Raw genomic sequence first — 23341 nt, forward strand, 5'->3', positions numbered from 1 at the left:
CTGGGAGTTTGCTGTGCTGTCCTCCATGGTCCACCAGGGTTTCTACTCAGCTTCCTGCTTAACATTACACGTCTTACCTACCTACTTCACTCCTTCCAGCCTCTCTTCCCCTAGAAGTTGGCTCAAGCTTATGGCTTCAACCTGGGCACACTGCTTTATATCCTTCAAGCCTCATGTGAAGATGAGCCCCGCCTCAGAGAGCCCTGCAATATCATTACCAGACTAAATCAGGTAGGAGGCGAACCTCCTTATGATCTGGACTGCAAGTGTCCTACCTCTTTGCCCTAACTATCTGAGGTTATTCCCATCTCCCTAGAAGCCCATAATGTAGCATGGAACTCCTTGCTGAGGCCACACACAATACGACTACATCCAGGGAGAGTGCTGAGAAGCTGTAAAGCAAAGGTCTGCTGACTCTGTCATTCTGTGCTGGGCTTTGGGAAAGTCAGTGGGCTCAGCAGTCCTTGTTTTTTTCCCTTCAGGTTTTAGGGGCAAATCCGAGAAGCCCTTCAGGATGTAATAGAAAACACAATTTTAGTGGAGAGGCAGTTATCTTCTTCTTTGCCTAGTCAGCCCATAGAATAGAAAGCCAATTCAACATCTAGTATTCTACTGTGCAATATTAGGTTTCAATAGTAGTTACACATGTGTAACCAAGCTAGGCACTGGCCCAGCAAATGAATCCCAGAATATAATCAGGGAAGTAGGATTTGCTCGGAGTAGAAGCTGGAAGGAATTAATGACAACTCATGGTAAAGGGGGTAATGCCAAGAAGAATGGAATATAGTGTAGTAAAGGGCATCAGGCACCAGGATGCCTACCTCCCTGCTGCTCTTCAACTCTGCCCTACCCAGTGCTTTACTGCAGAAGCCTGGCATGTGATGGAGCCCCTCAGTAGCTTTCAGAATCAAATTCTTTCATGGCTACAGTCTGAATTGAAATGTCCATGACAGCGATCAAAGAAGGCGAGCACTTAAGAAAAATTTGTGGTGAATTTTCCAAAGAGGAATTTGTGTGTCTGCCTGTCTGCTAATGAATCTGTCTGCTTCTTTCTTGAGTATTAACCAAGTGAACATCTGCATGACAGAAGACTGAATAAGATGCTCAGTGGAAGCCCTCAAGGGAATGCCGATAATTGAAAGTGTTTTTGCCCTTTAAAAAAAATGTCTAGGTTAACAAAGGGTTCGTTTGGTGGTAGTAAAAGATTCCGTGATATAGCCAACAGCTCTCTTCCATCAGAGATAATTTACTTTCTTGGTATGGGATTCCAAAAGCCATTTTTTTCTAGTTTCTGTTGCAGTATTACAAATATGGCATGTCCTGCCTGCCATAGAGGCTGTCCCTCTGCTCATTCCCCATGAGCTATTGTGTATTTCATCAGTATTTACGTTCACATGCAGGTGTGTGAGACAGGTATATTGCCTCTCAGAGTTTATCACTTTAAACTACTTATGAAGGGTCTCGCTTGGAATTAAGCAAATAACAAATTCTACCCATTTCACAAAGCACACACTAAGCAAATGCATGGCCTAGATTTTCATTATAGAGAAGACAGAGACGGGCAGTTCTGTGTCACTGTAGAACCATTTAATTTTAGAAATTGAGAGAGACCCAGTAGGTCATTGTCATCCAGCCCTCGCCTTGGCAACCAATTCTCCCTGGGCAGAAGACCTCCAGTTTACGTTCATAGGGAAAATGTGCTTGGTAGGACTTGGGGTGTTTCAAGTCAGCTATGCTTGTTTTAAAGAAGGAAAATGAGGCTTCTCTCCTTCCCTTCATTGGGAGACTACCAAAATGCACTTTTCCATCCTAATGACGAAGGTGCTGTCTCTCCCTCCACTATCTGCCTGCTATGTTCAGGGTATTTAGTTCTTACCTGAAACTTACGTTATCTGGTCTTGATTATAGGATTTACAAGTGCATATAGGTCCTCCTAATTTGAAAATATCAGTACATTAACTCTGGCTGTGTTGGTGCCCCTTCCCCCCCTTCATTTGGTCAGCAGGTCCATGGAAAGTTCTTTAATTTTTTACTCATTGAACAGATAACATTTTTTCCCAGATACTTCTGAAGGAGTAGGCCTTTAGGATACCTCATAATAGTTACCCACTATCTAACTGTGACGTCAAATAAACCTTGTAAACAATCTGGGTCCTTATCTACAACATGATGATGCATTTGGATTCTTTTAGCACTTCTCAAGCCTCTGATAACAGAGGAAATTGAGTACCTACTCCCTTAGCTTGAGATAACCTGCTACAAGCCTGAATTTTCTTTTAAATCTCATGTTTTGTTATTAAAATATAGGTAAAGATGTACTATATTTTGCAAAAATAACTTTTTACCAATTTTTAAGTCAAATTAAAACTCAAGAAAGCTTCATGATACTTATTTAATGGCTTTACGCACCCCTGGTGTTGATAGATGTTCTTCAGATTAAGATTCACAAGTCATCACCCTATGATCTTCTACTTTATGTAGCTATTTCTGGTAATCCAGCCAACATAAAATACCTACTATATGCAAGGCATTTGGTCAGACTCTAGTCTCGAACTAAGGCACCACCACTACCCTGAGGCTGATTACTGGCTGTGTTCAAGACATAACCATCACATAGACTAGTGTGTCAGTAACTGTTTATTGATGACCTGGCTCCATGGGTCCAGCTCATAGCAGGATTTTCACATCAAGGCCTTGGACCCTCAGGAGCAAGTGGCATTTCCCTAGTCTCCACAGGAAAGGAGGGCTGGGGATGGGAGTTTGAACTTTGTTTCATTAAAATCACTTGGTCTTGTCTGTTTTATATAGTAGGTTTTTACTTAAAGCTTTGTGTTTTTTGTAGATGTCCTTTATCCAATCAAGAAGTTTCCTCTCCCCCTAGGCTTCTGAGAGTTTTGGCCAATAATTGATATTGGATTTTGTCTAAAATGCTTTTTCTGCATTTTATTATCATATAATTATCCTATAATTTTTACTTTGTTAAAATAGTTATTTACATTGATTTTTTAAAAATGTTAGACCATCTTTATATTCCAGGGACATATGTATCATTCTCTTTGTGTATTACTGCATTCAGTTTGCTAAGTTTTGTTGTTGTTTGTGTAGTTTTTTTATAACGTCCTTGTCTCCTTTTTGTATCAGTGTGTGACTGACTTCATATAACATATTGGCATGTATTCTTTCCTTTTCAATTTTCTGGAAGAGTGTGTACACAATTGGTATTATTTCTTCCATAAATATTTACCAGGGTCACTATCTGGGCTTGGAGTTTATTGTATGAAATGATTTTTAACTATGAAATCAACATATTTAATAAGTATAGGGCCAACCAAGTTATCTATTTCTCCTTGAGTAAGCTTTGGTAGTTTGTTCCATTTCATGTAAGTCAGCAAATTTATTGACATGAACTTTTCATAACATTCCCTTATTGTAGTGTTAATATCTGAAGAATCTGTAATGATGTTGGTTCTCTACTCCTTGATGTTGGTAATTGGTATCTTCTCTATTTTTTTCCCGATCAGCCTAGCTAGCAGCTTATAAATTTTATTGCTCTCAAAGAACCAGTACTTGGTTTAATTGATTTTTCTCTATTGCTTGCTGTTTTCTATTTTAATGATTTGGGCATTGATCTTTATTATTTTCATTCTTCTGCAATTACCTTGGGCTTAATTTGCCCTTCTTTTTCTAGTTTACTTAGGTAGAAGCTGAGGTCATTGATTTGAGACTTTTTCTTTTCTAATATAGGCATTTAATACTATGAATTTCCCCCTTGGTACTACTTTAACAGCATCCTACAAATTTTGATGTTATGTTTCAGTTTTAGTTCAAAACAGTTTTTATTTCTTTTTTGAGTTATTCTTTGACCACTCAGTTATTTCTAAGTGTTTTATTTCATTCCCAAACATTTGGGGATCTTCCAGATATCTTTCTGTTATTGATTTCTTTACACACAAGCACTGATCAGTATTTAACTGAATACTCAAGGAAACCCCTTTGCAGATTTCCTCTGTGTAGCCATCTCCCCTCTAGTATTCTGGCCTATCAACTTACTGCCTTTCTCTCCCCAGGCTTTAAGTTACATCTCCTTAACTCAGGATATCCTTTGGGTGCCTCCTGGTTTCCCCCTTCTGTACCACACCCAGGAAATTCTCTCAAAGTATAAAGCTGGGATAATCACAGGGCTCACCTTATTTTTGTCCATCTTTCAGAGACCACTATACTTCATTGCCTGATGCCTAGTGTCTTGAAAACTGTTATTTTATACATTCTGTCTGTTTTCTGGCTGTTTCAGGCAGGAGAGCAAGTCTAGTTCCTATGACTTCATCTTGCCTTGAAGTAGAAGTCTGGATTGTGTTTTTTAACATTTATCTTCATCCTTGCTGCATCTAGTACAGTACTGTTTGCAAGAAGTAAAACTCCATGTGTACAAATGAAGTACAGAAGTCTTAGGTTCTGGGCCCCTGTGTTTGGAATAATAGATTATGTGCCCTTGAGCAATCACTTGCCATCTCTGAATATAATCATCTACCCTGTCCAGTCTAATAATAGTAAGAGTTTTCACTTAATGAGCATATGACAGGCACTGTGCTAACAGCTTTACATAATTATCTCATGTAATATTTATAAGACAATTTAGCAAAGATTATCTAATTTAATCCTCACAGATTCCTATCACTTAAACTCTATTAACCCACATTTCGTGATGAGAATACTGATCCTTTAGCCAAGTTGGGTATCTTGCCTTAAGTAACTCATCTGGTAAGTTCAAGTGATGTAGTTTTGAAATAGGTGAGGTTTAAGTGGGATGAGGTCCAGAGCCAATGGCCAAGAATGAATTCTTGAGATATCTTTGGTGTAAAATGGTGCTTTTATTAAAGCATAGGGACAGGACCTCCAGGGCAGGAAGAGGTACTATCCCAGGCTTGTGAGGAGTGACGACAGTGTATTTTCAAATTGGTCACCGTATGCTTGGCTAAAGCCTCTACATGTAATTTTACATTAATAAAGGTAGTTCCTAGGACAGATATGACTAACCATCAAGAAGCCCTCTCTGTTTGGGTCCAGCCTTAACAATATCCTAATTACAAGATTACAAGGAATCACTGGCAAGTGGAAGAGTTGTCTCAAGAGATAAGGGCATCCTCAAGTGTTATCATCTAATCCAATCATAGGGAAAGTGACGTCACCTATTATCTCCACAATTCCATAGTTAGCCTCATAGAATGGGGTAGGCTCTGGCTTTTAGGGAAAGCCACACAGAATTGGTTAAAATGCTAGGTGGCTTATACAATTGTTGGGGAATCAATTCTTTTTTTTTTTTTTAGCTGTTTAAATAATCATATGCCCATGGGGTCCTGTTATTATCCCCAAAGAATAAGAAACAAGAAGATTGTCTATACATGAGCTATTGTGGCAAATTCTCTAAGGTTTACCTCAAGTTGTAGCTTAGGTAAACAACAAACATTTAAAGACAATCAGAACTAGAATTTAACATCCACAAAGGTGAGTTATTGAAACATAGTTTTTCTCTTTAAAATAACCCTAATTTCCAGAGATAGTCAAATCAAGACAAATTTGTTTACAAAACAATTCCAATTTGAACATATTTGGCCTAATTATTTATATAAGCAAGAGTAATGATTGATGATATAGATCTTTTAGAACCTATGTTGCTAGAACTTTTTATAAGAATCTCTATGTTGAACTTTTCATAGCCTCTCCAGATCAGAAGCCAAGCCAAGTACTTGCTATCAGACATGCTGGCAATACCTGTTCATGAGGTATTTGAGCAGATTCCTCTTCACGAGGTCACCAAAGTATCCTGAGGTTCCTGCATTTGCCAGGAAGTAACATTCTTTATTCACCTGGTGAGGGTGCTGGGAACTCTGTAAGCAAGGTATCAGGCCAACATTTCTAAGTGGCTTTATGGCTCCAGGTTTCATAAAATCAACTAAGGTTGACTTAAAGCTGTTTGGTCATATCTGAGTCTATGCATGTCTCTCAAATATGACATTCCATTCAAAATCTTGGTAATGTAACCAATATTTCCAGTGGTGTCCTGTTACAAGGAGAACAGATTCTTATTGAATTTATGCAAATGACTATGATTGCCATGGAAGAAAGAATACTGAGACCTTCTGAATTTCAGAGGGCTCAGATAGAAAAGTTAAACACTTTGTTTTATTATTATTTCTATATATCACTGATGTCTTAAGAGAAAGTTTCCCTATTCTGGAATAGTAAATATTAGAGAATTAGCAATGTTTCAACCAAGAGTTACAAAAATAAATAAATGATTATTTTTCTCAGTTTACCTAGTCCCATGTTATTATTTCTTGTTCGGTTTGGATGCAACTTTGATTAGTTCTGGAAATTCTTACCCATTACAGTTTTAGGATTTTAAAGACACCAAAAACTTGCATTTTTCCTAAAAGTCCTTCATATGAATCTTCTTGAAGATGAAACTCATTTTTCAAGAGAATAAGAACAATTATAAATGGCAAAGGACTCAAAAATGGACACAGTTAAAGATCTGAGGAGAGGTTACAACATAGCTGGCAAGGAAATCTAGTTATTTCATTATAACACGTATCATTTCAATAAGCAAAATATCAAATGATGACCTTCTATTAAAACACTAAAACTTTAGGAATTGCACATAACCTCTAGAATAGTTATAGCATTTACCCAAACAACATAACCTAAGGCTTATTTAACAGTGCTTCCAGAGTAACAACATACCAAATAAAAAGGCCTAGTGAGTTAGAGAGATTTCTCTTATAATTTAATTTTTGGAAAGTTTGTTAAAACCTCAGAAAGGTATAGCATATGTCGGGGATCCCTGGGTGGCTCAGCGGTTGAGTGCCTGCCTTCGGCCCAAGGCTTGATCCTAGAGTCCCGGAATCGGGTCCCACGTTGGGCTCCCTGCATGGAGCCTGCTTCTCCCTCTGCCTATGTCTCTGCCTCTCTCTGTGTGTCTCTCATGAATAAATAAATAAAATCTTAAAAAAAAAAAAAGTTATAGCATATGTTTGAATAGGATTACAGATCATTACAAAACTCAAACTTTATTTAACCAAGGAAACAGTAAGACTACAAAGGTAAATATATAGGGTGATAGAGTTGCTAGCAAAACTTAGCTCCTGTAATATTGAGAAGTTTGAACCAGGTGATCAGAGAACCTGATAAAGATAAAATGTGGAAACTGGTTTCCTTGGTACACCTGGGTGGCTCAGTGGATGAGCCTCTGCCTTCTGCTCAGGGCATGATCCTGGAGTCCTGGGATCGAGTCCCACATCGGGCTCCCTGCATGGAACCTGCTTCTCCCTCTGCCTGGGTCTCTGCCTCTCTCTCTCTCTCTGTGTCTCTCATGAATGAATAAATAAAATCTTAAAAAAAAAAAAAAAGAGTAGACCAATGATTCAAGAGAACTTTGTCTTTTGAACAGAGAAAAAAGGGGTAATTTCAATCCTATGCCAGTGTACTTTTAAAATCCTTTCATTTCGTTAGTCAGTTCTCAACACACCTAAAATTCCTTTCCAAGGTTTTCCCATCACAAACCTTCTACAACTTTCCTTTGCATTTAGATTTTGTCCCAGAGCCATTTTTTTCCAGTCCTATTTAGGACAAAATTATTATTTTGCCTTCAGCAAAAATGTATTTGCATTCCTTACATCTTTTTTACAGATAGCATTACTTCCCTTATTTTCATCAGTCTTTATTACATTTAAGAGAATTTTGCATTCTTTATAGGAACCTTAGTCTCTAGTGAAAACTAGTAAGGAATTGTCAACTGCTATACCAAAACTCTTTATATGACAAATTTATGAATCTATTAAGCACAAAGCATGTTTACCAACAGACTTAAGTATCCTTAGTTTCTCTGGAATAAGAAGTCAAAAGCACAAGCCTACATCCAGTAATCAATGCTTTGGCACTTTATCCACCTACCATTATATAACCCACTTGGCATTTTAAATCAATTCTGTGTGGCTTTCCCTAAAAGCCAGAGCATACCCTACTCCTAACTATGGAATTGTGGAGATAATGGGTGACCTCACTTTCCCTATGATTGGATTAGGTAACACTTGAGGATGCCCTTATCTCTTGGGACAAATCTTCCACTTGCCAGTGATTCCTTCTAATTACTGTTAAGGCTGGACAGCAAACAAAGAGGGCTTCTTGATGGTTTTATTCCTTAGTCATATCTGTCCTCGGAACTACCTCTATTAATATAAAATTACATGTAGAGGCTTTAGCCAAGCATACAGTAACCAACCTGGAAGTCATCACTCCTCACAAGCCCCAGACAGCACCTCTTCCTGCCCAGTGGTCCTGTCCCCATGCTTTAATAAACCACGATTTTATACCAAAGATGTCTCAAGAATTCATTCTTGGCCATTGGCTCTGGACCTCACCCCACCAAACCTCACCTATTTCAAACTTCCATCATTTGGCCGCCAACATGGGGGTTGGAGTCTTTACATCTGGACTCTCAGCTTCGGTGCAAAATTGGTGAATATTTTCTTCTCTTCCTTTTACTCTCATTCTAGGAGCCCTTCAAGGAGTACGGCCTTATTGGAACACTTTCATGCCAATTGCTCAGGCTGCAATCCTCTAGCCTGTGGTTACTCTATAGGGAGAAGAAAGCCTGCCTTTTGGCTGGAAGTTAGTATCCTGCCGAGATGGTAATAAGATCCAGAAACTTGATGCCCTCTCTTTATTTTCCTGTCCTTATACAAAGTTGTCTGTCTTGGGCACAGGACAGCCACCTAAGTCACCAGGACAGCTGCCAATCTTAAGACTCCCAGTGAGGTTTCCTCCTTATTGATCTAATGTGATCCCCTTCACATCCCTGGTCTAGCCACTTCTGGCCACAAGACCTCCATTGGGAGTCAGTGGAAACCAGTACCCAACTGAATTAAAACCCACTGGAGAGTGTTTCCTAGGGAAGTTGACTGTAAAGACTACATGTGTTGGAATGTCACTTAGACCACAATGAATTTCTATCTTTACTGTTTTCTATAAATGTCCTCTACTAACTACTTAAGCTACAAAATTGTGTAATTTCCCCTTGTAAAACTTTTCTAGCTTTCTCCATGGGTTAAAAACAGCGGGTTCTTCAAGACAAGGTGAAAAAAGGTATGACCTTCATGGCACAACCTTCAAGGCACTGTATTTCAGTCCATACATCAGCACCATCATAGTCTAGAATGCCATGGGGAAGTGGGAGGGGGCAGGCCTCCACCCTACAGGGGCCTTAAACAGCTGCAGTGATCATGGTGATTTTGTTTCAGGGGACACCTCCAGCTGCTTTGACATCAGGAACCTATGCTGCTTGGGATGCCACCTGGGGGTGGTGGTAGTGGGGATTTTCTTTGGTAATGGACCTTCTCTTTCAGGGGCATGAGGCTTCTTGTTCAGTCCCCAAGGACTCTCCTTTGGGATGCCTTTTAACCCATTGGAAACAATTAGGATTGTAAAATTTAGGAAAAGGGAGGTTTCCAAAAGATTTTTATATGCTAAGGAGGACCTACAAAAGATACTGGAGGCCATTAGTATTGTCAAGTTAAGGTTGTTTTTCCCTCTGGCAAGGTATTAACATTAAGACAGTTGGGAACTTCCTGGAGGAACATCACACATATCCCACCTTGAGATGGGGGGTTGTCGGGTGTCAGTTTGTTCTTTGTCCTCAGCTAGTCTTCTGTTCCCTCATCAGTAGGAGGTTCAAGCAAATCCATGACCTGAGTCTTACTGCCTCACACTTGATAGGGCTTGTGAAATTATGTGAAATTATGAGAGGTAGTGGATGCAAACATGCCTTACAGAATGTAAAGCTTAGTGAAAAATAGTCATTATTTGGTAATAATAATTCACTATCAATGAATTAATTTAATTTCTATTTCTACATATACCAGAAAAGCAAAACAAAACATACCGGTATTCCCAATTTTGAGAAGATGGCTTCAAGGACTTTGTGATATGTTATTATTCAGTGTGTTTATAACTCATGAATTATAGGCTAGATGAATCAGAAGTTTGCTTCACAGATTTACTAAAAATGAGTAATATTTGCCCTTATTGCCTTGAATCATGATTGCACAGATACAGGGCCCAGCCTTTGATTTTCTACACTGTGGTAGTTAGGGAAGGCTCAAATGAAGATAATGTTTTATCTTGTCATCTGCTTATCAGACACAGCTGGCGGGAGCAACAAGTCCACTCTGCCTGCCAAGCAAACTTTAGGCCAAACGAAGGCTCTGCTCCATGGAGGTGCGGGGGTGGGGGTGGGGGGGGATATGATTTGACATGATCCAGGCAACGTACATTTGGACTGGCTTGAGGCCATTTCACGTTTTGTTGTAAACAGTTTAGAAATCTGCAGTCTCATCTGAGGTTTCATATAGAAAAAGTGTGTTGTGTCGTGTTGTTGCATTAACTGGGCAAATAAGAGGAGGGGGTAGCGGGCCCACTCCTTTGTGTCTATGCAGGAATGCTGACTTTCCAGTTTTTAACAAAGGGATCTCAGACTTCTCCTTAAGTGGCTCAAGACACAGCTGGGGTCACTAGAGGGAGAAAAGAAGACTCTATAGAGTGTAAACAAATAGAAAAGTCTTAGAGGATGGGTTACTTTTTAAGGTCATGTTCTCAGGTCAAATAGCTGATGGCACAAGTCAGTGCAGTGCGTTCAAGTGTTCATGTAGGAAGCGGCTGAAATTCCAAATTCTCTGCTAAAGACTTTAGTGACAAACTGGAATGTCATTTATTTTTTTTTTCTTTGGAAATGAGAACCTTTTTTGTTTGCTGGTTGGTTTTCCCTTTAGCTTCTAGTCCTGTCTGGCAAAACAGCCTGTGCATAGAATGGATTCCTATCCATCACTTACCTCTAGTCCTATTAGCCGTCTCATGCTAAGGATTTGTCTCAGGACAAAAAAAAAAAAAAAAAAAATCAGGCAAGCTGCATTATATTTTTCTTTCTTTTTTTTTCTTTCTTTTAAAAAAGATTATTTATTTTATTTAATTTTTTAAATTGAAGTTCAATTTGCCAACATCTAGCATAACACCTAGTGCTCATCTTGTCAAGTGCCCCCCTCAGTGCCCGTCACCCAGTCACCCCATCTTCCTGCCCACCTCCCCTTCCACTACCCCTTGTTCGTTTCCCAGAGTTAGGTGTCCCTCATGCTCTGTCTCCCTCACTGATATTTTCACTCATTTTTCTCTCCTTTCCCCTTTATTCCCTTTCACTATTTTTTATATTCCCCGAATAAGTGAGACCATAAATTGTCCTTCTCCGACTGACTTACTTCACTCAGCGTAATACCCTCCAATTCCATCCACGTTGAAGCAAATGGTGGGTATTCGTCGTTTTTTCCATTGTATACATAGACCACGTCTTCTCTATCCATTCATCTGTCAGTGGACACCGAGTCTCCTTCCACAGTTTGGCTATTGTGGACATTGCTGCTATGAACATTGGGGTGCAGATGTCCCAGCGTTTCACTGAATCTGTATCTTTGGGGTAAATCCCCAGCAGTGCAATTGCTGGGTTGTAGGGCAGATCTATTTTTAACTCTTTGAGGAACCTCCACACAGTTTTCCAGAGTGGCTGCACCAGTTCACATTCCCACCAACAGCGCAAGAGGGTTCCCTTTTCTCCACATTCTCTCCAACATTTGTTATTTCCTGTCTTGTTGATTTTCACCCTTCTTACTGGTATGAGGTGGTATCACATTGTGGCTTTGATTTGTATTTCCCTGATGGCAAGTGATGCGGAGCATTTCCTCATGTGCTTGTTGGCCATGTCTATGTCTTCCTCTGTGAAATTTCTGTTCATGTCTTTTGCCCATTTCATGATTGGATTGTTTGTTACTTTGCTGTTGAGTTTAAGAAGTTCTTTATAGGGATCCCTGGGTGGCGCAGCGGTTTGGCGCCCGCCTTTGGCCCAGGGCGCAATCCTGGAGACCCGGGATCGAATCCCACGTCGGGCTCCCGGTGCATGGAGCCTGCTTCTCCTTCTGCCTGTGTCTCTGACTCTCTCACTCTCTCTCTCTCTCTCTGTGACTATCATAAATAAATAAAAATTAAAAAAAAAAAAAAAGAAGTTCTTTATAGATCTTGGATACTAGCCCTTTATCTGATAGGTCATTTGCAAATATCTTCTCCCAGTTTCTATGGTATATATCTATATCTTTGCCAGTTTCTATGGCATAAATACTAACATAAATTCAAGCAACAAACATGATGCCACTGGACGGCAGTTGGAAAGATTTGCTGACATTCAGCCTACAAGTCAATATAAAGCTGGCTTCAGCATACCACTGGCCCCGGGCACCTGTCTTTTTTAATAGTTGTCTTTTAGTTTTGTTGACTGTTTCTTTGGCTGTGCAGAAGCTTTTTATCTTGATTAACTCCCAATAATTCATTTTTGCTTTTGTTTCCCTTGCCTTTATGGATGTATCTTGCAAGAAGTTGCTGTGGCCAAGTTCAAAAAGGGTGTTGCCTGTGTTCTCCTCTAGGATTTTGATGGAATCTTGTCTCACATTTAGATCTTTCATCCATTTTGAGTTTATCTTTGTGTATGGTGCAAGAGAGTGGTCTAGTTTCATTCTTCTGCATGTGGCTGTCCAATTTTCCCAGCACCATTTATTGAAGAGACGGTCTTTTTTCTAGTGGATAGCCTTCCCTGCTTTGTTGAATATTAGTTGACCATAGAGTTGAGGGGCCATTTCCGGATTCTCTATTCTGTTCCATTGATCCATGTGTCTGTTTTTGTGCCAGTACCACACTGTCTTGATGACCGCAGCTTTGTAGTACAACCTGAAATCTGGCATTGTGATGCCCCCAGCTCTGGTTTTCTTTTTTAATATTCCTCTGGCTATTCGGGGTCTTTTCTGATTCCATACAAATCTTAAGATGATTTGTTCCAACTCTCTGAAGAAAGTACATGGTATTTTGATAGGGAAGCTGCATTATATTTTTCAAGCGGAAAATGTCAACGTGCAGATTAAGAGGTCAATGCTGCCACACTTGGCCAACCAACTAAGAATGTTTCTCTTGAAATAACCCAGAGTCATCATTCATTCATTCATTTCACTATTTTAAAAATAATTTTTCTCTTCTGCTAAAATAATATTCGTTGGGCCAGTGGGATCAAGCGGGGTTGGGAGGCACCAACAAAATGGTGGCAGACCCTCCACCTTGTTGCCCCCACCTCAGAACTTTCCCTCCATCAGCAGACCACCCAAGGCACGTCATCCAGGGGAGACGGGACCTATGCAGGAAACCTGAACCGTACCTTACCCAGACCCCATATAAGGGCATAAGCAGTTATGGCTCCATACGGATTCCACCAGTAACATATCCTAATACCTATTACCACATACAGACACACATCCCCTTCTCCCTCCCCCCTTAAAAAGCCCACTTGCAACTCCCCTGTGCATGACTTCCCTCTCTCTCCCTCCTCAGCAAGCCAGGAACCTCCACCAAGAGTGCGTCCCATTAAAAGCTTGCCTCCACCAACTTTTGCCTGGCCTCTCTATTTCATTTCACTACCAATCGGATTAAACCTGACAATATAGTTCTTTAAGTAGTCACTAGAAATTCTGGGCCCACCAGTCTTTTCCCAGTGAGAAATAGTTTTCAGATTTCTGATTTCTGTTTTGAAAGTTTTGGTAGGCACACTAAGTCAGTTCAGTGAGTGGATGGCTGAAGCAATGTCTCTTGGATCATCCATGAATCAATAAAAGTGAGATCTATTTCATTCATCTTTGTATCCCAGGAATTCAGTTCAGTGCCTTGTGTAGAGCAAGTACCCAGTAAAAATTTGTTGTATGAATACATGAGGAAGATATTCCTGTTCCATCTTGTGGAAGATGACAAAAGAATCAGGAAATTATTTGCATGCTTCTTGAGGGAAACAGATCATTTTGGGATTCAGTGATTATTCAAGTTGGATTTCTAAGGACTCTCCCTGACTTGATTCCATAATTCTTTTCAACATGGAGTGTTCAATATTTCATTGGATGTAGGTTGGAATATTTCTAAGCCTTTTCACCAAACTGCTTATGAACTAGACCCAGAAAGTTACAGAGTTCTTCTTTCATTTTAAGCTTTCCTCAGCTCAACATTTGCAGAGCCCAACTGGCTGAAACTAAATAAGAAATATTGTTTGAGTGTGAAGGGATATCTGCTAAAAACATTCCAATTCTAGAACTTACATAAAGACAATGTGAAGTCATTATTCATCATGGATAGCCTTCTCCTTGATGCTTTGTCTACTGCACTTCCATCTTGTCAGGTTTTATGAGTTTAGTAGAAATGCTTTAAGAAGGCAGTGCTGTGAAATATAGTGTTGATTAATTAAGCTACATATTTTTCTTTTGCATCTTTTCACAGTTCTTTAAAGAAACATCAAAGATGATCGATGCAGAATATTGTAAAAAGTCACATGAGTAGGATTCCTATTTGTAGATAATAAGAACAGAGAAATAAAACCTGAGATGTCCACCTAGTCTTGCAGATGGATCCTAGCTACCTTCTGTTCTGTGGGCTGGCTGTGCCTTTTTCATGGCCACCAATGTGTCCTTCTCTCTTCATTGCTATTCTCTGCTTCTGTCTTTTCATCTTTATACAATTAGATCAGTGGACTGTAAGCAACTTTCTGCTGTAAATGTTTTAGACCAGTGCTTCACAAACTTCATTGTGTCCCTGTTATTAAAGTTCAGATTCTGATTTAGTAGCACACAGGTCCTGGGTGTGGTAAGATTCTGCATTTCTAACGTGCTCCAAACGATGCCAATTAAATCAGAATCTTTGAGGGTAGACCCAGGCAGTAGCGTACTGGTAAATGTTAGCTACTGGCTCTCCCAAAGAAGGACACCTTGATTTGTAGTGTTTGCCAGTTTCTATGGTGTAAATACTAACTTAAATTCAAGCAACAAATGTGATGCCAGTGGACGGCAGTTGGAAAGATTTGCTGACATTCAGCCTACAAGTCAATATAAAGCTGGCTTCAGCATACCACTGGCCCCGGACACCTGTCTTTTTTAATAGTTCTCCAAGAGGGTAAGCTATAAATGTGATTCCAGTATGAGGCCAAAATGGAGAACTACTGTTCTACAGTGAAAACCACCTCTATCATTTAAAGATACAAATGTGGGGATCCCTGGGTGGTGCAGCAGTTTGGCGCCTGCCTTTGGCCCAGGGCGCGATCCTGGAGACCCGGGATCAAGTCCCACATCGGGCTCCCGGTGCATGGAGCCTGCTTCTCCCTCTGCCTATGTCTCTGCCTCTCTCTCTCTCTCTCTCTCTCTGTGACTATCATAAATAAATTAATAAAAAAAAATTTAAAGATACAAATGCTTCTGTTTTCTTCACTCAACCTTGGTTCCTGGACTACGGACAGTATCTGCCCTTTTACCTCATTAGTCAACTTTCATTCTCAAAACCGTCTCTGAATCTGCCCAATGTCACACTTCCTCTAGCACAATATTTAGTGGAGTACCTATGAATCCAATTTAACTCTACTCGTAGAACCTACTTCTACTTCTGCTCAGTCCCAGGCCACCCGCCTGAGTGTCATTCCACTCAACCTTATTTGCTTTTGTGTAAGACAATAGATTGACAGCAGCCATATTGTTTTGAAATCTAAAATGAAAACTTTTCCAGTTAGAGTCAAGTAATCAGGCCAGTGGCAGCAACATCCTTCTGCGTCCTGCCATGTTTAACACTCAGGACCTGCATTCACTTCACTATAGTCACCTGTGGATCAGGGAATGCATATCCTAAAGGAATCAGGTTCTGGCTCTGCTCTTGATTGTTCAATGGCCCTGGGCAAGTAACTTAGCCTCAGTTTTCTCATTGGCAAAATGCAGACAATGATTGTATTTACTTCATAGGATGAAGAACTACATTAGGTATATAAAGACATAGGTAGCTCCAGTGTCTGGCACAGAGTGGGCACTCAATAAGTGTGAGTTATGACTATAACTTACTACTAGTATCATTCTACAGCTGATGATAACTTCATGTTTTAAGAACTCAGAGAGCACAGACACGCATTAGTCGATGCAATCAGAAGTAAGGAGATAACCCAGCCAGGGTTCAAGACTGCCTAACAGCTTACCAGCTCAAGGCCATTCCCAAGCCCTGGATATACCAACACCCTCCAGAGCACAGCACAGCACCACAAATTTTTGTCTTATCTCTCTTATCTAATCATAACTTCAACTTTACTTTTTAAACTTCCTCACTCCCTTTTTATGGATTGAAATGAAATAGAATCTGACATACTTCTTTTAGCCCCGCCAATACAGATGCATTTATTATGGTAATTTTTTGTGTGGGAAGGTGAGTAAGAGAAGGGATTGGGGGGGTGGGGGGGTGGAGAACCATTAATCAATTCCTTTGTTGAGATCAGCAAGAAATCTTGGGTTCAGTGTCCACTGGTGGCTGTCAGGATTACTCAGAACACCATGAGGGCTATTTAAAAAACAGAAAGAACACTTGTACTCAGGAAGAAGTGAATATCTATCTAAATGAAGAACTGATGTTTTAGCAGGAAGGAAGAGTGGATAAATGGCAACCTCCCACATGGAAACTTTCCCCCTAACTTCTCCCTTACTTAAATGGGAAGCCACTGCCTTTGAATTATAGGCGGTCACTTTTCTTTTGAAATACATTCTTGTTTCATGATTTATGACAATTATGCATGAGACAAGGTTTGTTCCACAGAAAAATACAGCATACTTATCATAAATGATATAATGCATTGGTCATGGGAGTTCAGTTTTGTGAAGGGTTACATATTTCATTTTGCAAAGAAGCAAAATTCAACCTTTGGCAAATGGCACCCATTTTATCACAGAAAATAAAGATAGATTTCTTAGGCACAAGGATTTTTTCTTTTAAGGCTTGCTTAAATTTCACCTTGTCCAGACCAATGTCCTGACCCCTACTCCCTACCAAAACAAACAAAAAATCCCAAATCCTAAGACATGTTTTGGGAATCTATTTTTTTGCCAGTGATTATGCTGGGTTTTTTCATATAAATCACCTCTAATCAGAGCTAATTGCTCTCTTTCATTCTCCTATTAAGTTTTCTTCCTCATTGTTTGGTATGGGGATAACCTGGGGAAATAGAGATTGAAAAAAGACGCTGCCTCCATCCAGGTGAAAAATAATTGTCTGAGCTAAAACTATGGGAGCCGGGAAAAGGGACACATTAAGGAGCTAGTGAGGTTTCAACTTTGAATAGATGTGGAGGGAAAAGTGAGCCTGGAATCAAGGGAGAGTTCCAGCTTTCAGCCTGGATGATTCAAAATTGAGAAAGTAGAGCAGATTGAGGGGTCTATGAAACTATTAACTCCAGGTAAAAATAAAAGAAACTGATTATTCACTAAAATTATAAAAATCACTACTTCAGAGAAAGGATTTTAAAATGTTGATGTTTGATTAATAATATCTTTAGTGCCTTTATAAAAAAAAAAGATTTATTTATTTTAGAGAAAGAAAGTGTGGGTGGGAGATAGAGGGAAGGGCTCAGGGAGAGGGTGAGAAGCAGACTCCCTGCTGAGCGTGAAGCCCCACATGGGCTTAATCTCATGGGCCTGAGATCATGACCTGGGCCAAAATCAAGAGTTGGGTGCTCAACTGACTGAGCCACCCAGGGCCAACCCCCCCACCCCTACCCCTTTAGTGCTTTCTAATTAAACCATCAGCCATCTGGATTGACTAAAGATAGAGAATTAGGTATAGTCAAGTTTGTACAAAAAGAACAGGAAATACCCTAATGCCTTAGCTTGAAACTAACAGGTTTGTTCACTATATATTTCTTGAATAATTACTCTATAGGGTAAGCCCCGTGCTAGGTGCTGAGCCTGCACAGACAAATAGGACTCACTGCCTGTCCTGGTGAAGCTCCTCAGTCTGAAGAGACAGATGTACAAATGATTAACTGTGATAAAATGTGGTAAGTCCTATGATAGAGATACACAACAGGTAAGGGCAAGGTACCCTACCCATCCACCCACCAACCTGGGCCGATGCTGCTACACCTACCACCAGACCTATTTATGATATCTAAGTAGTGATCCTTCATTGTTGCCACCTTCATGGCCCTCTATAGGCACATAAGGAAGAGAAAATGAGAGGACTTAAGTTTGAGAGTTAGACAAATCTGGGTTCCAAGCCCAGGTTCACACTTATGACCTATGTGACCTTAAGCAAAGTAATTTATCCTTAGAAGCCTCAGTTCCCTCATTTGTAAAATGGGGATGACTACTACTTCATCAGATTGTTGTGAAAATAGAACTTGGTTAAGATATCTTAAGTGGATGTCATATAATAAGTGCTCAAGAAACATCAATTCTGAGACTATATTTGTTTCTTATTAATGTTTATATAGTATCATCCAGAAGGAATAAAATTCTATGGATGAATATTTAATAGTACTCTGAAAACTCCTTAATGTAGGGTTAGCTAAAGTAAGTTGAAATCAGAACATTGGGTGCTAGTGGTGTGTTTGCCTCCAATAAGTAACTTAATCTTGGGCAAAGCCTCTTAGACTGTCTGCTGATCTGTTATCTCCAAGCCCGGACTTCTATCTTACCAGGCCCAGAAACTCCTCTGTTAAAAGGAGATATCTCATTCTTGCCATAATATTTTATCTCACTTGATTATATTACTGAATAATTTTTATTTTTATCTAAGTTGAACATATAAGTTTAAAAGACTAATAATTTTATGAGTCTTACAGTGGAAAAGTTAGCTCTTCTCCATCTTCCAGTCCCAATTCAGTCAACCACTGTCAACACTTCTGTTACTTTGGAAGTTTACCTCCACATATCTAAATAATATCTTTATACGACAATTCTTAACTATTTTTGAAATTCGAGTTATTAGCTATTGATTTTTATTAACTATTGATATGGAAAAGAAGGATTTAATATTCCTGCCATAGACATATACACAAACACACCTTTTCTTCTATCCTTTCTAAATTGTAGATTTTCCTATATAATAGATCACAAATTTTGGTTAGATATTAAAATTTTACATTGTTATTAACTATTAAGTCAGATAATTAATGTGGTTACAAGCAATTGCATTTCTTTCCTTCTTTATGCAATTTTTTTGTTTCCCTGAAGGTAATAATTTCATTGCTTTCCTATTTGCTTAGTTTTCTTCTTAGTATGATTAATTTATCCCAAAATCTTTTTTTTTTTTTTTAAGATTTTATTTATTTATTCATGAGAGACAGAGAGGCAGATACACAGGCAGAGGGAGAAGCAGGCTCCATGCAGGGATCCCGACACAGGACTCTATCCAGAGTCCCCAGGATCAGGCCCTGGGCTGAAGGCAGCGCTAAACCACTGAGCCACCCAGGCTGCCCCCAAAATCTTTATAAAACTGAGAATATCCTTTTGTAACATTTGAACATATCTGATAGTCTTTCAGTTTATAAAAGATTTTTCTCCTAAATTCTTCATCTTCTTGTTCTAAACCGGGCTAGGTACTCTCTAGACCTACTATATAACCTAATTCCTAGAATCTTATCTCTTGTCATTATCATCCTGGGATACTCTTCCCTCATTCTGGTAATGGACTCTCTGTTTTCTGGATTCCATATCTCCTTTCTACTTGTTTTACTCCCTCCTTTTGGAGAAGCACATTCTCCAATGGTGTTTTCTGAAAGGGAAGAATGGCTTTTGTTTTTGAGACATTGCATATTTGTTTTTGTTTTTTTTTTTTTCAATTTTTATTTATTTATGATAGTCACAGAGAGAGAGAGAGGCAGAGACACAGGCAGAGGGAGAAGCAGGCTCCATGCAGGGAGCCCGACGTGGGATTCGATCCTGGGTCTCCAGGATCGCGCCCTGGGCCAAAGGCAGGTGCTAAACCGCTGCGCCACCCAGGGTTCCCAAGACATTGCATATTTGAACACATTCTGTTCTGTTCTTACAATTGATTGATAGTTTGACTTGGTATAGAATTACAGGTCAGAAAAAAAAAAGAATTAACAGGTCAGAAATATTTTCTTTCAGATTTTAAAACATTATTCCATTATTTTCCAGCTTCTAGTGTTGCTGTTATAGTTAGGTGTTATTTAGTAATTCCTAGGTGAACTGTTTTTTGTTTTGTTTGTAATTACTGTAAACTTTAAACATATTCTTTTTAACTCTAGTGTCTTGAAATTTCAGTTATATGTTTTGATATGATTCTAGTTTTTTTTTATTATGCTTGAATGTCAGTGGACCCTTTCCAACTGGAAACTTACCTTTCTATTCCTAAATGGTTAAAATAATTTTATTTAAATAATATTTTCTAATGTGCTTTATAGTCACAAGTTCAAAAGTCATTTTCAGATTTGTTTTGTTTCTTAGAATTTTGTTTGACATCACTTTTAGTAGATAAAGAGGCTGGAGTTAGGACACTAGGAAAGATATTTCTCAATAAATATTGAGATACTGAATTTTCTGTGACAAGTTTCTTTAACCTGTTATAAACAATGTCTTTACTAGATTGCAGATAAAGAAACTAAAATTCCCTGGCTTAGGTTGTGTAATGAATAAGATCTATCCTGTTTTCTAACATAGATACATAGACAGGAAATCCCTTTTCAACAAAACAAAATGGAAGACATGCATGAATGGCTCAAATGTTTCCCAAGTGAGAACAGTATGTCCAGCAACAGAGTGTCATGGGATTTATTTCTCAGTTTCTTGGAACAATATTCCATTTTAGCAATGAATGGGCATCATTCACTCTAAGATAGGAGAATGGTTAGATTTGCATTTGGAATTGTGGTAGATGTAATTTGGCTGGGGTGTACATTAATATAACCTTTGGAAAAATGTTGATATTTACTTTACAAATTTTTTTTTTTTTTTTTTTTACCAATTATTAATGTCAGTTTTCATCATTGTTTCTGTCTGGAACTGTAAAGGAAAAAAGCCTAACAGTGAAAAAATGAGTTAAAGATCAGTATATCTAGTATATACTCATAAACAGAACCCCATTTCTGCACACATCTTTATTTTTATTTTACCTATTTTTAATTAAAATCTTCCTCAAAGATATTATTTATTTGGTTAACTTAAACCAGGAGCACAGTTTAAACATGTTCTGTTGAATATTGATTTCTTCATTTAATGCTAGCCAGCAAGTATTATATAAATTGTTCTTGGTGAGTCTGGACCATTGTTCCACATTATTGATTATATTAGACTTTAAGACAGTCTTGCCCTCAGACATTGTGATGCTGTGCAGTGCAATTGTCCTTAAATTTAATGCTTTGAGAAAATCATGCTTTTGGCTTCTGTGACTCAGTAAGAAAAAGCAAAAACAATCCAATAGGGGAGAAAAATGAACAAGCATTTCACAGAAAAGGAATAACAAATGGCTCATAAACATATGAAAAGATTCTCAATTTCTTGGTGAACAGAAAAATGCAAATTAAAACCACAGTGAGTTACCACTATACACAGCCCCTATAAGAAATCTGACAGAACCAAATGTTAGTGAGGATATGGAGCTATAGAATAGAGCTCTCTTGTACTGCTAGTAGAGGTATAAATTTGTGTAAACCTATAGAAAACAATTGGTATTATTCAATAAAACTGAATCTGTAAATCTTTACAAGCCAGGAATTCCACTCATAGATAGGAACCCTAGAGAAAATCTTACATGCGTAGAAGATGTATATGGAATGTTCCTGACATTATAGTTTATAAGAAGAAACTGAAGCAACCAAAATACCTAAATATGTTGTAGAAAATATAAGTGAATTATGGTGTACTATACACTGTAATACTTGTCCAGCAATGAAAGTTAGCATAACTATATGCTTTAATATGAATGAATGTTATAAACAATGTTGAGGGAGAAAAAAGTTTCAGAAAGATACGTACAAGTATTATTCACTTTATAAAGTTACAAAGCTGGCTAGACTAAGCATAAGTTTTAAAGGGATATATAAAATTTGGTGCAACTATAAAGAAAAGCAAAGAAATGACTAAAAAATTACTCAAAGAATATTTACATGAGAGGAGAGCAGGTAGGAGTGTGATTACAGAAGGACACATGGAGGCCTTCAGAGGTAATGATCTGATTCTTCAGTATCATGTCATTCAACTAGTATTTATCAAATGTCTACTTTGTACCAGGCACTGCTTCAAGGACATGTACAAGAGCCCCTCATGGGGAATATATTCCATAAGGAGGAACAAAAAATGTTAAAATTAAATTATAAATTGTTATTGTGTTAAAAGGTGATAAGTTCTATGGAAAAAATAAGAAGGTGTGGGTGTTAAGATAGATCAGATTGGGTATATAGGTTGCAAAATTAAGTGGAACAATAAGGGTAGGCTTCATTGAAAAGATGACATGTCAGCCAAGATTTAAAAGAGGTAAAAGAGTAAGCCACATGAATATCTGGGGCAGTAGCATATTAAGCAAAGGGAGTAACCAGTGCATGGTCTTAACATCCCATATGCCCGGTGTCTTTGGGAGAAGTACATTGCAGCTGAAACAGGAATAAACAATATGGTCAGAGAGGTAGAGCTGTCAGTAGGGCTTTAAAAGCACTATGTGCTAGGTCACATATTGGCAAACTTTCTGAAAAGGACAGGATAGTAAATATCTCAGGCCTTGTGGGCCATAGGGTCTCCATTGCAAATACTCAACTCTGCTGTTGTAACATAAAAGCTGTCATAGATAATATGTAGTGAGTGGACATGGCTGCATTACAATAAAACTTTACAGATTTAACTTAGATCTAACTTCCAGGCTCTGGTTGTCAGCCTCTAGGCTAGGTGACATGGGGAGCCATCACAGGTTTTTGAGAAAAGAGCTAGCAGCAGGTTCTGACTTAGTCATATGAAAGGATTGTTCTGGCCATTGTAGAGAATGTCAAGGGAGGAGGGAGAGAAATCTTCCTTTGCAGTAATCAGGGAAGACATGATAGTGGCTTGAATTTTGATGGCACAATTGAGGTAGAGAAAAGGGGTCCATTTTTCTGCTTTTGAAAGTAGAAGTAACTGGATTTGCTGATTGGATATAGGTATGAGAAAAAAGAGTCAAGAATGACTATGAAATTTTTGGCCTAAGTATCACTTAAGGAGAGGAATACTCTTTGTATTTTAGGAATACCCTAAATACACATTATTTTAAAAATTGTATATTGTGTTTTATCTACCTTTTATGTCTGATATACTTAACAGCGTCTTTTTTTTTTTTTTTTTTTTAAGAAACTATGTTCCATCCAAGGTCTGGTGTTTTATTCGGGAGGCTGACTAATCAAATTTTACTGTCTTATCCTATTTCACTAAGCAGAAAATTC

Source organism: Canis lupus, chromosome 6, assembly GCF_003254725.2.
Source record: "Canis lupus dingo isolate Sandy chromosome 6, ASM325472v2, whole genome shotgun sequence".
NCBI classification, from domain to species: Eukaryota; Metazoa; Chordata; class Mammalia; order Carnivora; family Canidae; genus Canis; species Canis lupus.